Below are 15,715 nucleotides of genomic sequence, written 5' to 3'. Positions count from 1 at the left end.
AATGCATCTTCTCTTTCTCCCTTCCTCGCTCTTTCTAGAATGACACTAAATTACCTTGTGCTTAGCATTGAGAAGCAACAAGTTTTGTCGTTCTTTGCTTTTTTCCCCCCCAGGGCCGCATGGCTTCACCCATGTTTTTGATTCCGTTACGTGCCAAAAATTGCAAAATTTAACTGTAGGAAATCCTGTGTGTGGATGTGTGTGTGTGTGCGTGCTTTTGTGCACTCGTGATGAAGAATAGAGGGATAGAGCTAGGAAAGGAGTTTCACAAGTTAGATGAAACTGACAGCCACACCATTATTTTCAAACACACACACACACACACACACACACACTTTGTGTTCTAATGCAGGGTTAAGAAATCAAGTAGTGAATTCTGGGGAAGGGCCATATAATGGCATCAGGTTCCAGGCCTCAGTCCAGATACATTTTAGGCCTTCAAGCACACAATTCAAAATCCCGTCATCAAGTTTTATGTGTTTTGCTTATACTTTTGGTGAAAAGAGTGCTCTTTTTTTAGGGAGATACGTTCAAAACAACAGAAAATCTTACTTATTAGGAGGTGATAAAAGCTGAACAAAAGTGGCGTACTTATCAGAAGGGAACTGCATATTATAGAAACACTGTGACCTCTTTCCACCTGCTGCCTACTTTCTCTCCCCCATGAGGAAGCGGCTTATCTCATAGGTGCATTTAAAAAAATCTGAGCATGCCCCATGTTAGGATCTTTCTAACAAAGAGAGTGACTTCTTAGCTGCTCCTGGTCCAGTAAGCTTTGGGTTAAGAAGGAGGGAGGTAGAAAATGTCCTATAATGTCCCATGTTGCCTATGACTGGGTCTGCTTACTGCAAGAGCAAAGTATTATCTAATCATCCTGGCTCTGATATAAAGCCACATTTTCCAGTGAGCATCTGTCAGAAATATAGCTGAGATTTTGATCTCTTACCTGACCTCTCTCTCTCCACACTGCTTGGCACACTGTACAGGATTAGCAAATAATTTTTTAAATGGAGAATAAATGGATTGGAGTGGGCCAATTTGCTGACCTCCTACAACCCCAATTAAAGTTCTGAATTTGGGGCCCTATTTTTTTCAATATTTTATTTATTTATTTTACAAAGAGAGAGAGAGAGCAGGGGGAGGGACAGAGAGAGAGGGGAAGAGAGAGAATCTCAAGCAGACTCCCTGCTGAGCACAGAGCCTGATGCAGGGCTCGATCCCAGGACCCTGAAACCATGACCTGAGCCGAAATCAAGAGTCAGATACTCAAATGACTGAGCCACCCAGGGGCCCCTGAGGCTCTCTATATTTTTTTATTGTTCATTCCATTAGTAAAAATGCTTCACATGTGGATACACAATATGTGTATACCATTTATCTGTAAATGTCTACCATGTGCCTAATACCATGTACTAATATGTTATATACTTCACAGAGAAATTTAAAATGACATGAAAAAATGTAAATATAAGTTCCAGTACATTCTTCCTGGAGTGCTCAAAATAACCCCAGTGGATTATTTTGAGCACTCCACTCTGTAGCCTGCTGGTCTAGACTTTAAGTACCGGACAAGTACTGTAGGGACCCTGTTTCACACAGCCTTGCACTCCACCATGCACTATTTAATGGCACATGCTCAGGAAGTATATGTTGAACTGAACTAGAAGGAGAAAGTGGATGAATGAGTGTTTATTGAGCTAGAAGGAAAAAGGGAAGGGTAGTCCAAGTGAGACTTCTCTTGGAACACTTTATTCCAAAAACAGACATCACAGAAATGGGATACAGGCTGGCTTTCATCAGACGCTGACTTCAGAACCAACATAATGTGAAGCAGTGGGAAATGAAGTTGGGTCTTGGAGGACAGAGAAAAGAGAGGAGCTGGCAGGTCACTCAGGCCATGAGGTCTAGGCAGAGATATCTATCTGCATTGCATTTCCTGCAGAACAAACTATGGAATGGCTAGCCTCTCTGAAGATGTGAACACCATCGTGTTTTATGTTTTATGAAGGTCAGACTAGGGTTAGGATGCATAGGAGATGGAACAATATTTGCATTTGGTTGGAGCAGCTCTGAAGAGTCTAGAATGAGACCATGAGACTCTGGCTAGAGTGATAAAGGAGATCATGGTGAAGAAACTATCAAACAAATAGCCAATTAGAAGGAATATGATCAAGTCTTGGTTACCAATAAGAAATGAAGGAAGAAAGAGAAGAAACAAAATATGCCTAGAGATGTTCCCACCATTTGGAAAATGAACAACCTTAATTGATTTCTGGACATTTTGCTCTCTCTTGATTTGCTCTGGTTCAGGAATCCGGGTGTGAGTTGGTGTTTTTTTGTTCCTGTTTAAATGCTTGAAGCTCACCCTATAACCGCAGGAGAAAATTCTGAAACAGGGAACAGGAACTAAATTTTCATGAGTCCAAGGTATTACTTTCTAAGTTTGCTGGAAGATACAGCCAAGAAATGGCACTCCGCCTTGAAGAAAAAGGAAACTCCACATTTGTGTGTATGCAGTTGACAACTGCTGGTTTCCCGCACATAACCGAACAACGTTAGTCAACCACAAAGAGCTAGTGATAAGTTCATGACCTCTTCAGCCCCATTTTTCCTCTATGTGAACTCCACGGTATTGTAAGCTGTGGAAGTGAGCTCTGGGGTAATTCAGACAGGTGGGTAACAAAAAGGACAGAGGATAGAATAGACAACAATTCTGGAAGAAATGGAAACCAAGCTTTTTCATCAAATAGCTAGAATGCTGTGTGGATGGGTTGTATGACAAGCCTATGTCTATGCTATTTGTTTTTTGAAACCTGTGTGACTTATTCTGAAAGCAGACTCCTAAGACAGGAAGAAATGACCAAAAATTACATAAAGCTCTTTCCAAATAGAGTTCTGCAGAAAATACAGCTGCCATCTGGCCTTCTGGCTAACTTCACTCCTTTCTTTTTCAGCAGATATTATTTAATCCAGACCACACAGTTTGTTCGTCTAGTTGGTTCATGAAAATTTCAGAACATGAATCTGTAGCAGGAATGTTTGGCAAGTGACAGGACATTAGCTGCCTGACATCAGGGCAGTTTCCTTGTCTCTGGTTAAGTAAGTCTCTCCCAGGCTCTGTTGTGCTTGGATGCCTTCAGCTATGAAGTCAAACTGATTATCCTTGTCACCTCTCAAACATGATGTCCGCAATGCACTTGGGAGACAGGTACTGCTCTCACGTATATACTGCTGCTCTAAAATTAACTACAAAGACTTTAAAACCCAATGCTAGCTCACAGTTAACATTATGATGGTCTACTTGCATGTAAATGGACCTAGACCAAGTCACTGTACTTGGAATTTTGTGTGAAATGGGAATAAAGTTTCCCTGTCCTCATTATATAAAATACAACCTGTGCTTTAAAATTTAGCCAAGATGTATCAAAGTATGGAAAAAATAATTTGGTCTGGGTTGGCTTTTCAAACCCTGTTTAAACTAAGAAAAGAGGCATTTAAAAAAAAAAATCACATCAGTTACATAGTGGCTTTTCTCCCTTTCCAGGTTTTTCGAAAGGCACAAGTTGCTGGTCTCCATAACTGCCTACCAGTCTCCAAAGAAAGTGAGAGGGTGAGCTGAGATTTAGAGCCTATGAACTTCTGTCAGGTTCAGATAGGGAGAAGTCTTTCCAGGTCACTGGGGGGTTGGCTTCATTTCTTAGTGGCCTCACTTAGCCAGCAATGCTAAAGGCTGCAGCAGAGCCAAGTGTACCTAATCCTATAGATACTGCCATTGGGATGACCATCAGCAATAGCAGTAACCTATAAGTGAGGCAGATTAGAGAGGTAAATATATGTTCCCCAAAACCCGGCCATAAAATAATAATGAATGGAACAAAAATTCAACATCTGTTAAGAATGTTAACATTCTTATATTCTTATAGATTCTTATAGATCCTTATAGATTATATATATATATATATATATATATATATATTCTTATATTCTTATAGAGGATGATGCTATAGTTTGAGAAAATATTTAGGTAGAACTTTACACAATTTTAGCCATAAACAAGATTCTAACAAATAATAATTCCACGATCTTTAAGGCTTTAGTAGATATTTACCACACTGCTCAGATTTTCATTTCCTATTTAAATCTAATTGATACCAAGTTTGTCATTGATTTGCATAATTCCATTTCCTTCACTATTTCTTATTCAGAGTATGACATCATGGAGTCAGAGAATGGAAACTGTTTCTATACTTTGGGAGGAAAAAAAAGCAATGTTTGTGATAACCCAATTTTTTTCCCTCCTTCTAAGCTAAACACTTATAATTCTTAACACATGTTTTTTCTTGGAACCATTTTTACTTCTGGCTTTATGTAAAATGTGAGAATTTTCTATCTCAGAAAATGGCACCAGTTCATCTCTTATCATGTCCCCATTGTATGTTCATTGCCAGTGAGACAATCTGTTTAGAACTATCATTATTATTACTATAAATAGACCTGGAAAATGTGTTTTTCTGCATGTTTCATCATTTTCAGTTTCAGAACTGTGTTATTTAAGCCCTGATCAGAAGGTTAACACATGAAAATATCTAATGAACCTGGCTTTCTCATATGGAATTCAAATATACTTTGTAGCTACAAATAATACCCATTTGCCAAGAGTGTACTGACTTACTATACATAAGGAGTGCAAAACACAGACGTAAAAATACTATTAGTGTTGGGATTAGGCCTGTTATTGAAAAGATATATTTCATGAATTTTATTAATTTTTTAATTAATAGTTACATAGCTATTTCCTAGTCAAGTTGTAAAATCTTAACATTCAGGTTTTTAAGTATGTTTTATGGACACACACAACATTCTCAATCTCTAAAGCTCTCAAAATAAGGCCCAGTTATCTAATTTTCACCGTCTAGGCATAAGGATCTTATAAGATAGCAAAATATTGAGGTGAGAGATGGTTTGAGAGTCTGTGAATTGTACTGTTTCTTAATCATCTGCAAACAGGTTTGCTCCACTATTTAAAAAGGCAGAGATGTGTGCACGTGTGTGAATATACAAAAACATAATGCATAAAAATACTGACACACACAATGGAATATGGAATGGAAGGAGAACTAAATTCAGAATTTAAATTTGCAGTTTTTAGTTCTGCTTCTAGCAGCTCAAATATTTCAAGTTCTCTGAGTCTGTCTCACCATTTGTAAAGCAGCTGAAGAACAAATGTGTGTGTGGAAATCTTTTGTAAACAGTAAGACAAAAAGCGCTAAACATACACAAGGGTTGTGTATGAGTATGGTCACTATAGCCTGACTCAATCCACCAAATGAAAGCAGTTTTCCTTGACTCTCTCAAAGGTAGCTAGATCAGGAAGAAAGAAAGAAAAAGAAAGAAAGAAAGAAAGAAAGAAAGAAAGAAAGAAAGAAAGAAAGAAAGAAAGAAAGAAAGAGAAACTAACTTGTAAATTAAGACAAAGAAAGTAAATGGAATAAAAAGGAATCATGCCACATTAAAGAAAATACTGGGGAGTCCACTTGGTCCTCCCCAGCAGTGATCTCTGGGGCCAGGCTCAATTGTGCCTATTACACAGTTTCTTCTTCCACTTTTTTCTATAGAAACCACGCATTTTCCAGAACAGCCAAGTTTTTCCACAGGCAGTTTCCATGGCAGTGCTTGAAGTGGCCTGACACTGAGGGGGATGGGAGGGAGACGGGTGGAAGGGCAAAGAGGAGAAATGAAAGGGATCCTGAAAGGGGAGAGAGAAGGAGGAAGGGCGGCCTTTTATGTCCACTGGAAACTTGTTTGTCAAGTTCTTGTAAATCAGAGATTGTACGTATATCCAACCGTACTTTACTACAATTTTTTAAAAAGTCATTCAGAGTTGACATTTCCTAAATGTCATGTTTAGCTACAAAACACAACCCTGGCAAGACGTCAAAGGTACTGCCTTTGTTGCTAAAATCTGGTTTGTTCAGTCATAGCAAATAACTAACAAACTCAATTGAAAAGCATTTTCTTGTGTATCCCAGAAATCACTTTAAAATACATTTAAAGCTACTTGTATTTTCTACAAACTTTCCCTCAAAATGGGAAGAAAGGATATTAACAAGAATCCTTGGTGGGACACCTTGGGTGGGTCTATGGTTGAAGTCTGCCTTTGGCTCAGGGTGTGAACCTGGGGTCCTGGGATCGAGTCCCACATCGGGCTCCTCGCGGGGAGCCTGCTTCTCCCTCAGCCTGTGTCTCTCTGCCTCTCACGCAGTGTCTCTCATGAATAAATAAATAAAATCTTAACAAAACAAAACAAGAATCCTTGTCAATAATTAGCCTCCCACTTTGGTGAGGCCTCCAGAGGCAGGAGACCAAAGCACGTAAGCAAGATGGAAATGGCCAAATGTGGCTCATTACTAGAGCAGGTTACACTGCAGAAACCTGCGGCTCCTTTTTAAGGGTCACGAGGCCAAGGCTAAAGTCATCTCCTTGCACAAAGGTGAGGAACATCAACATTCTTTTCTACTAAAGCACAAAGAGCCTTCACTAAAATTCGTGGTCTTGCCTAATGCATCTTTTCTTCTTTGGGATAAAAAACAGGGTCTGAGCTAATGATTCACATTGTTAAAATTATGGACACGGGCAAAGAATTACTCATGGTTAGCTAAGCTTAGATTTGTTCCAACATGCCTTCCTGAAGCGACTCCTCTCAAAAACAAACTCACTAGGCAAATGTTTAACTTCATTAAGCCTGTACTGACATCAAGAGGGTAGATTTCCGATGGACTGGGCCACACAAAGTGTGGGTCAGGCTTCTCTACCGAAGCCCTGCTTGGATATTTAGGGGATGGATGTCCTCTTCTCACTAAAAAGAGGAGCAGAGTTCAGACAAGAAAATGTAAAAGCTGTAGTTTCCTACAATAGTGTGATGTATTTCTGGTTTAGGCTATAGCACAGTACTTGTAAAAGTCATTGCTTCCATAAGAGCTGATGATGTGTTTATTTCTCAAGAAATGTGTCTGATTAGCAAACACTTTCAGAATTATTTTTGTGGAGATAAACTAAGTCTGGTGTGTGTGTGTGTGTGTGTGCGCACGCGCACACACGTGCAGCAATAGGGGAAATGGCAAGACAGAAGGTGTTTAGATTTAAAATCTGAACATTTAGGGTATCCCAACAACTGGGGGGAGGGGGTGGTAAAGGGTTGGAAGTGATTGAGGAAATCAAGGACCACAGCCATGTGCTCTCGTTTTCCCTTCGGGGGTAGTGACTTCCTGTAAAAAATGAGAGGTTTATTTTCATAACAGCAGTGAGGAATCGCTAGGCAGATGTGTGTGGGTTGGTTCTGGCCCTCGATTAGCACACAGGAATGATACTGCCTTTACGTTTCACCAGATAAATCCATTGAAGCACATACAAGGGGCCTCCACTTGAGTTGCACAAGTAGGATCCCAAATTTCATTGCAGTGATCCTGCCATTTGAGGAACATTTAAATGGGGCCAAATTTCTATTGACAGAACCATTCTCAGATGTGGTTCACGAATTACGTGAACCTTTTCTTCCCCTCTTCTGCTCCTCTAGGTTGAAAACTCTGAAATCAAGGTATTCGGAAAATGTTTCTGCGTCTTGATCAAGGAGGAGGTCGTGATAGTCACCAGATGTAATTGTTACGGCGAAGTGGAGGATATGACCACAATTCCCTTCAGCAAACCAAGGTGCTCCCAAGCCTTTTAAAGCATGTAGATGCTCTTGTCAAAGTAGCTGCACTTTCTGACAGCTAAAATCGGAATGTGGTTTTGAGCACACTGGAAAAAGCTCACTGTGCGTCTATGTTTGTGCATCAGTGTGGGTGTCTCCCTTCCCTCGCTTTTTCAGTTTCTTCCTCCTAGAAGCTGGTTTTTGTGCCGTGAATCCTCTTGGAATGTAGCTCTTATCACCACCTAGAGGAATTCATTACCCTTTCGCCCTCACTGCTCCCCAGGCCCAAGAGACTAAGGAACAAGAGAGCAATTGTCTGGGGAGCTGCCCCCTGAATTCAGGTGTGCTGGCACGGGGGTACCCATGGCCTGCCGATCTTGCCTATCATCAGGAAGGGGGAGAAATTAATCATGCTTCCCCCTCCAAGGAGTCGGAGGAAAAGTGCCTTCAGGGACGGAGGCTGAGGCCCCCTGCCATTAAATCCAGCTATTCTAAAGCCAAGGGTTAAAAAAAAAAAAAAAAAAAAGGGCAGCAGGTTCACAAGAGCATTCCATAGCCGCATCTGCACCAGGCCAGAGCAACTGATCAATAGACTGGCGGAGAAACTGGTTAAACCAGTTATTTGGGATGATGTTTAAGAGAGAAACACTGCTTGTTTGCCTTTATTTTTTGTTTAGCTTCTGCTGGTTATATAGTGGCTTCAAAATCAAAAGGGTTTGTATTTAATAGACAGCTTGCAAAACTCATCTTATGTCTTTAAGTGTATGCCCTTTTCCATCGTCCTTAAATTGCCAGTTTTGCTCACACAAGGACACAAACTCAGAATACAAATGCAGCTGCTTCTCCTTTGGCTATTAACCATGAGGCACTGTCTCATTGGTGGGGCGCTAACAAAACCCAAGAGGTGGGACACAGAAAGACATCATCAGTCTCTGGTTCTTTCTTCAAGCACATACACATAAAACTTGAGATGTACCCAAACTGGAAAGGTGGCCAAAGAGACTGGAGAAGAGATATAACAACATTCTCAGAATCCATTAAAGGATCGTAGGAAACAACCATTAATTGAACAATACTGAACCAGATCCACCCTCTTAAAGAACTATGTCAAGAGGCAGAGATTTACCACCGGGCCCTTCAGATATTTCTAGAATCCAGCACTTTCTGAATGAAGTCCACGGGGCTATCTCACGCTGAAGTCGACATTACCATTAGCTACGTTTTCTCAAGGCTGAACGGTAGTTGTAGTAAAGCAAAAACTCAATTTATAATCTCTCACTGGAGGAATGGGGGAGGGGGAAATGCCAAAATTTTTGGTCTCACCTTTCAGTTTAAGGTATGTAAATCAGTCATCAATTCTGAATACACTATTAGTGACTCCCTTCAGTAACAATTATGCATGTCAGTACCCAGGAATAATGTAGTATCAACTAAAATACATCAGGTGGTGGAAAAATTATACTGACAGGCTAATATATTTATTTGTTAATGGAGAATTTTAGTCCTTGGCAAAATAGAATATGCACCATTCACTTAACTTTAATTTCTCGGGGTTTTGAAAAGCGTCTTGCCTTGAAATATTTTTACTGCAAACATGCTGTAGTCACAAAAATCCACTGCCGTACGTTAACACTAAACACACGTTTGTTTTCCTGCATCCCTGATATGTGCACACATGTGGGAAAGCCTTCTGCTGCTGGTTTATGCATTTAAAAAACACAAGCACTGAGAGAGAGGTTCAGCACTTCCTCCCTGCAAGTGCTCAGCTACAGAAGAACACGCAAATCCGCCTCTCCCTCAAGAGTTCTCATTGATTTCCATCCATTGATTTCAGAGTGGTGCATTTCATTTTCAGAACACTTTCATAAACATGACTGTGAGGTTAATTTTTGGTGATAACACAAAACCTGAATTTGTTATTTGGAAAGTTCTTGGTAGTGACTGGACATATGGTGTGTTCCTTGCTGGGGGTAATGCACACATCAGTACTGAGAGATTTCCTTAACCCATTCTCTGTAGCTGAAGGTCAAGATCCCCAATACCCTAATTATAATTATAATCATAATAAACTACAGTCATCCCTGGTCAGTCGCTACTCACTGGGCTTTAGATCCATATTAGAGCCTCGTACTAAGAGAGATGAAGTTTTGTACAACATATGGAAAGGGGGAGGGTACTGACATCCAGGAGGTAGGTAACAGATACGCTGATGTCTGCTTCTTTCCAAAACCTGCTAGTATTGTGAGAAAGAAACAAAAAAAAAAACCGCAAAAGCCCAAAAGGACAACAAATGGGTGAGGAGACACAAGTGGCTGAGATGTGACACAAAAGTTTGGGAAGATGGAAGGCAAAGTGAAGAGCAGAATGGACTCTGCAGAGGTGGTCAGAGCTCAAGGACCCCGAGATAAGGATGTCCAGGAGAAGCCAGCCAGCTGGGGACCCCAAATGGCTGGCTTCTCCAACCCCAAGAAGGTTCAGGAGGAAAGAGATCCACCCCACTCAGAGCAGCCAGGCAACCACCCTCCCCAGCCCTCGGGACATGGGTTTATTCTCTAGAAAAATGGAATCCAAGGAGCAGGAGGCTTCAGGTATGATGGAGGGCTGTCTGTGGCACCAGACTGGAAACAAGGGCCTTAGGAGGAAGTCGAGGCACTCACAGTGAGACCTCCAGCCGTTCTCCAACTCACCAGCTTAGGAGGGTGGCTACTCTGAGAACTCCAGCAAGAGATGTGGCTTCAATTCATGGAAAAGAGAGTGACAATAGGAAGATCTACAAATGTTGACATTTGGGGAGGGAGTAGGTGGCTTCTAACAAACTGAATCTGCAGAAGGGAGTTCCTATCCTCCAGTGGTTGGGTGAGACCAGCAACTGCCCCTTCAGAGGGCCATATATAGGTAGTGAGAAAGGGAATTTATATGGCTTATGGCAAGAGGAAGGAGAGACTTTGAGGATAACCAATAGTTATCCGGTGGTTACAGTCATTATTTCCCCTGACCTGGGTATCAGGAACCCTCGGCTTTAGGTCCTGCAATTGTCACTGACTCATCAACGTGACCTCTGAGTCACTTTTTCTTTCTAGGCTTCAGTCTCCAGTCCTTGGGTCCTGTTATTTTCAGATGCTCACTCTTCCCAGCAGGTCTCTGATGACAAACAGAAAGAATGTCAGGGGTCTTTAACGTGGTGCCATCTGCAGCCTGAAGTTTCGATGACTTCTTGAAATCCTTGCTGCTCCCACGGCAGATGGCTGCCATTCTTAGATGTGATGCAATGACACCATCCTTCCAGAGAGGCTGTTTTCAACAAACCTGCGTCCTAAGTAAGTAGAGGACAGAGCACCTACAAAATGCCAATATCAACTCTCCATTTTTCATATGACAAAGTAAAAGCATCATCAGGTGGAGCCAACCCAAACTCAACTTCTTCATTCTCACACTTTTTTTTTTTTCTGAATGAAATGCCAGAAAAGAGAAAAAAGCGAAAAACTCAACTCCCCTCCCTCTTTTCAAGAGTCCTCTCTGAAAACAGAACAATAGTTAACATTTATTAAATACTCAGATAGGTCTGAGGCCCTGGCTAGAAGCTTCACTTGCCTTTTCTCATGAGATTCTGATGTACCCCCACTTTACAAATGAGGAAGTCGAAGCTCCAAGAGTTTGAGTGATCTACTGGCACATGTGGGGGGGCCAGGGTCAGAGCTAGATCTGCCTCTAACTGAACCCATACGCTGGTCCCAGATAGCCAGTCTCCCAGCAGGCGAGCCTTCTGCAGTCCACTCTCCAATGACATTTCCTGTGGCTTCAAAGGATTGACATGATCAGCCCTTCTGCTGAAAAGCTACAAGGCACTCTGAAAAATCAATACTGGCTTCTGCAAGAAGCAGCCTTGCCCAAAGCTAATTGAAAGCCATCTGAACATTTTCAGAACTGTGGCCATAATCATCTGTCTTGTTGCATACCATGTCCCAACATGCAACTGCAGTAAATCACTTGAAAATCACTTCTGCATGTTCACTCATACAAAACAGAAGCCCACAATATTTTTTTGTCATTGCCCTGTAGCTCCTCCATCTAAACTCAGAGCACTGGTATTATGGTAACATAATAGGCAGCTTGCTGACATTACTGTTTTAAAGTACCACTTTTTCAGGGTTTATCACAAGTCATTTTAAATTCCATTTAGCTCTAACTAGTTATACAACTTTATGTTTGGAAACAATGTCCTCTGCTGCATCAACAAGCTATACTGGAAAATACAGTTGTTTGGGGTTTAAAAACATTTTTCAGCAAACTGATTCTACCCTTTCAGAGGGCCAAATAGAGGAAGGTAATGAAAGTGGGAAATTGTATGGCTTATTGCAAGACATTAATCTGAAAAATTAAAGACAGATATTTTGATATCTAATCTGGATTAATGGTGTGGCCTTGAGACTTCAATTTCATTCACCATAAATGAATTCAGAGACCAAATCATTGTGTACTGTAACTTTGCAAACCAAGTTTACCTCATTACTGGAGACTATATAATAAATCGGAGAAGAAACTGGCAAACTTGGTAGGGTAGATATTTGTGCCACCAGCATCTATCCACATTCCGGTATCTAACCACTCCCACAGCTGCTCTATTCTGCTTTAGAGGACTCAGTAAAGCTACATCCAGAAGGGGTCTGGGGGTGAGATAATATGACCCAGGATGAACCCATCAGCATATCATCATTCTAAGTGCCTCAGTCATGGCTTTGATGCAACCTCAATGGGCAATCGGGCCAAAGAGAAGCAAATCTGGAACTTTGAGTTATTAGAAAACTCAGACTTTCTCTTTGCTAGGTTTGCATGAAGACAGTGGTGGGACTAAAGCTGCCTTAGCCATCTTGTGAACATGTGGAGCTCAGAGAAGAGCTAACATAGAGGAATGTAGAGGAAGCAGAGTCAAGGAATGCACAGCCCAGGCAACTGTTGCTGTAGAGGTTTCCTGGAAGTCCTGTCTAAAGATTTCTCTGTTGGCCACCCCTACCTGCAGGAGGCAGTCTTCTGGCTGGGCACACTGGCTCCTTGAATAAAGTCAGGTTGTATAACTAAGGAAGGAAGAAAGAATGGGTATTGAGTGAGCAGTTTCCAGTCTCTTCTGTGGCCTGTTTAGGTTGGGGTTTCTTGCTTACTACAGAAAACAGATACCTTGTATAGGTTAAGGAGATGTTACATATTTCAGAGTCTACAAATTAGATATCAAACTAAAACACCCAAGTAAAATCTCTGATTTGTAAATCTTTCATTAGATTAACCTGATTTTTCTTTTACAGTAGATTCATCTGAAATTGTTACTCAATTTTAAAATATGCTATCTACAATTAAAAATGCAGAATTGGCAAGCATGTGTAGCAGGCGAATTTTTCATATTCAACGTAGATGCTGAAAGAAAATGCTGCTAAAAATGTTAAATATCCTAATTTCTTCTTAAATTGTAGGGATAAATCATACTACATATTCATGAGTCCACTGTCTCAAGGCAGGAATTCTTCTGTTTCAAATTATGCCTTAGACTTCTATGGGTTAGGTTAGAAATGATAACAAATGTACGAATGTTTGAATTGACATTTAGTTCCCAGGGGATAGCTTTTAAAACTGGAGAATAATGGAAGTAGCTGCTTAAGAATTTTTTTTCACTAGTCACAAAAACACATCATACATTAGAGGATATAGAGAATGCCAGAATGAGATTCTCTCTGAAATAATGTCGTGTGGCATGAGAAAAGGAAGATAAACAAGAAAACAATGGTTTATTGCACCAGGAGAGATAAGAAGGAGGAAGAAGCACAGGGCTGGATTGTTAACAGAAGCCCTGCCTTCACTCTTGAGTTATGTAGACAACAATAAACGGCCTTTGTAGATCATTTTCATACAATCTCAGAGCTGAAAGGAAGCTTGAAAACCACCAAAGTCAGCCCACTCGCTGTACAGAGAAAACCTTGGACCTAAAAAGATTGGGTCATGCCTCTAATGTTTTACAACAAGTTTATGCCAGAGCTAGAGTTAAAACACGGGTTTCCTAACTCATGGCACAACACTCTGCACTAACTTCCATTTCAGAAGATAGAGGATGAGGAAGCTTGTCTGCCAGAGGTGTACTGTAATCTACCTCTCTGATGACTGTGGACTCCTTCTGAAACTATACTTTTAAAGGCAGGAGAAAATTATTAGAATATTATGACATCTGTCAAGAGTGACTGATGAGTAAAATCATATGACATCGCCCCTCCCTGTGCTAAACTGGGCCCAGAAGGTGTGGGCAGACAGAGGCCTCCATGATACCAAAGGCCGAGACTGAAAGGTCATGAGGGTTTAACAGCTGGTTTGAATTTTATTTGCTAAGGAAGTGAGTTCTTTGCCACCGTCTGCTTCAACCGCTACCCACCTATTGCCAAAGTTCCCCTGGAACACAGAGCAGTTCTTGGCTGTGTGATCCTCACCATAAGCTTTCCCCCAAAAGTTCAAAACTAGAGTAACCATCGAATAATGGAAAAACTAGCTCTTTTGAAAGCTTCTCTTCAAAACAGCAGAAAAAAGACACCAGGGATAAACCTGCAGAGTAGGTTAGTGTACTACAAATAATAAGGTGAATCCTTATTAATATGCTTTCACCAGTTGGCAGCTTGTAAATATGAGAAATGCAAGAGTCTCTAACTCAGCAGTTTCTCTGTGTAAACCTAGAAAGTATAGACCTGGGGTTTGGAAGTAGGAAGAAACCCCACACTTGGTCTACAAAGTTGAGTTCCTTCATTTTGCAGAGATTAGGGAAAAAAAGCTCATAATCTCTGCTAAATCAGGTGCATGAAACAGTGATCACTGTTCTCAAATCAAGGCACACATGTTCAGCTGAAATATGTTTACAAATATATTCAGCTGAAACACAACACATGAGGTCTCTAGTTATCCAGAATCAGTCATTTTCATATGGTTTGGCTCACATACTTTCCTTTCTTCAATTAAAAATAAACTTTGTTGGTTCTTTCTTGTTGTAAAAGCAGTATGTGTTTAGAGTAGGAAAATTAAAGACCCAGATAAACAAAAAAGAACATTTTAAATACCCATGATCATACATACCACCCAGAGAACCACTTTCAAAACCCTTAAATATATTTCCAGGTTTTCTTAGAAAATAAGTATATTTTCTAAGAATACATCCATACATTAACAAAAATGTGATCACATTGTACATCCTTATTTTTCTAGAACATGATTTCATCACCTAACATAGAATGAACTTCTTCTTTATCAACATTTATCTACAAGATCATCTATAGGAGCTGAACAGTGTATTTCACTCTTGTACTAGACATAGTATTTGTAACTAATCTGTTTTGTACATTTCTTATGTACCCTATTGTAAATAATGGATTTAATAATGAAAAATGCAGGATTGGCAAGTATGTCTAGCAGTAGTAAGTACTTTGCTAAATATCTTTGTGGCTAAAACCTTTGCATGTATCCTTAGTTTATCTTCTCAGCACAAATGCCTAGAGATAAAAGTTCTGTGATGAAAGTCCATGGAGCATGTGACTCTTGATCTTAGGGCTATGAGTTCAAGCCCTGAGTGCGGTGTAGAGTCTACTTAAAATAAAATAAAATTTTTAAATAAAGGATTAAAAAATACATATTGTCAAACTACCCTCTACAAAGGGACTCACACGGTTCTATTTACTTGAGTTATATGCATTTCAAATGCTATGGTCAGTTCAGCACTTCAGAAAGAGGAACTACAGGCATGTTTGGGTTGGCCAAATGTGATAGATGTGCTTATACCTATAATTCTGATGAATGTTAACTATAGACACTTTAATCAATCAGATAATTTTATACTAGGAGCTCCCTATTTATATACCTCTAGCCAGGATTAACTTCTATATTTCATTTTGACTCTTTCTTTAGGATTTGATGTCTTTTTCCCCTTCCCTGTGCTAAGTAGTCTTTTTATACACTTAACACCATTCTTAAAGCAATTCTAGACAGTCCCTGGCAACATTCTTGTAG

The 15,715-nt window shown here is 40.3% G+C and overlaps 1 protein-coding gene across 8 annotated transcripts in view; it reads right to left on the bottom strand.

The window, feature by feature from the left end:
• Positions 1-15,715, bottom strand: part of SPATS2L (spermatogenesis associated serine rich 2 like) — a 160,786-nt gene that overhangs the window by 108,415 nt on the left and 36,656 nt on the right. For 5 of the 8 annotated variants that reach the window (XM_038585291.1, XM_038585285.1, XM_038585292.1 and 2 more), the window contains one exon: positions 12,702-12,762. The exons of the other annotated variants lie outside the window; for them this stretch is intronic. The gene's annotated coding sequence lies outside the window, so the exon portion shown is untranslated. The remainder of the gene's footprint in view (positions 1-12,701; positions 12,763-15,715) is intronic. 8 annotated transcript variants of the gene reach the window in all.

This window comes from Canis lupus, chromosome 37, assembly GCF_011100685.1.
Source record: "Canis lupus familiaris isolate Mischka breed German Shepherd chromosome 37, alternate assembly UU_Cfam_GSD_1.0, whole genome shotgun sequence".
NCBI lineage: Eukaryota > Metazoa > Chordata > Mammalia > Carnivora > Canidae > Canis > Canis lupus.
The sequence above is the reverse complement of the archived record's forward strand: the minus strand, read 5'-3'. Positions and strand labels throughout refer to the sequence as shown.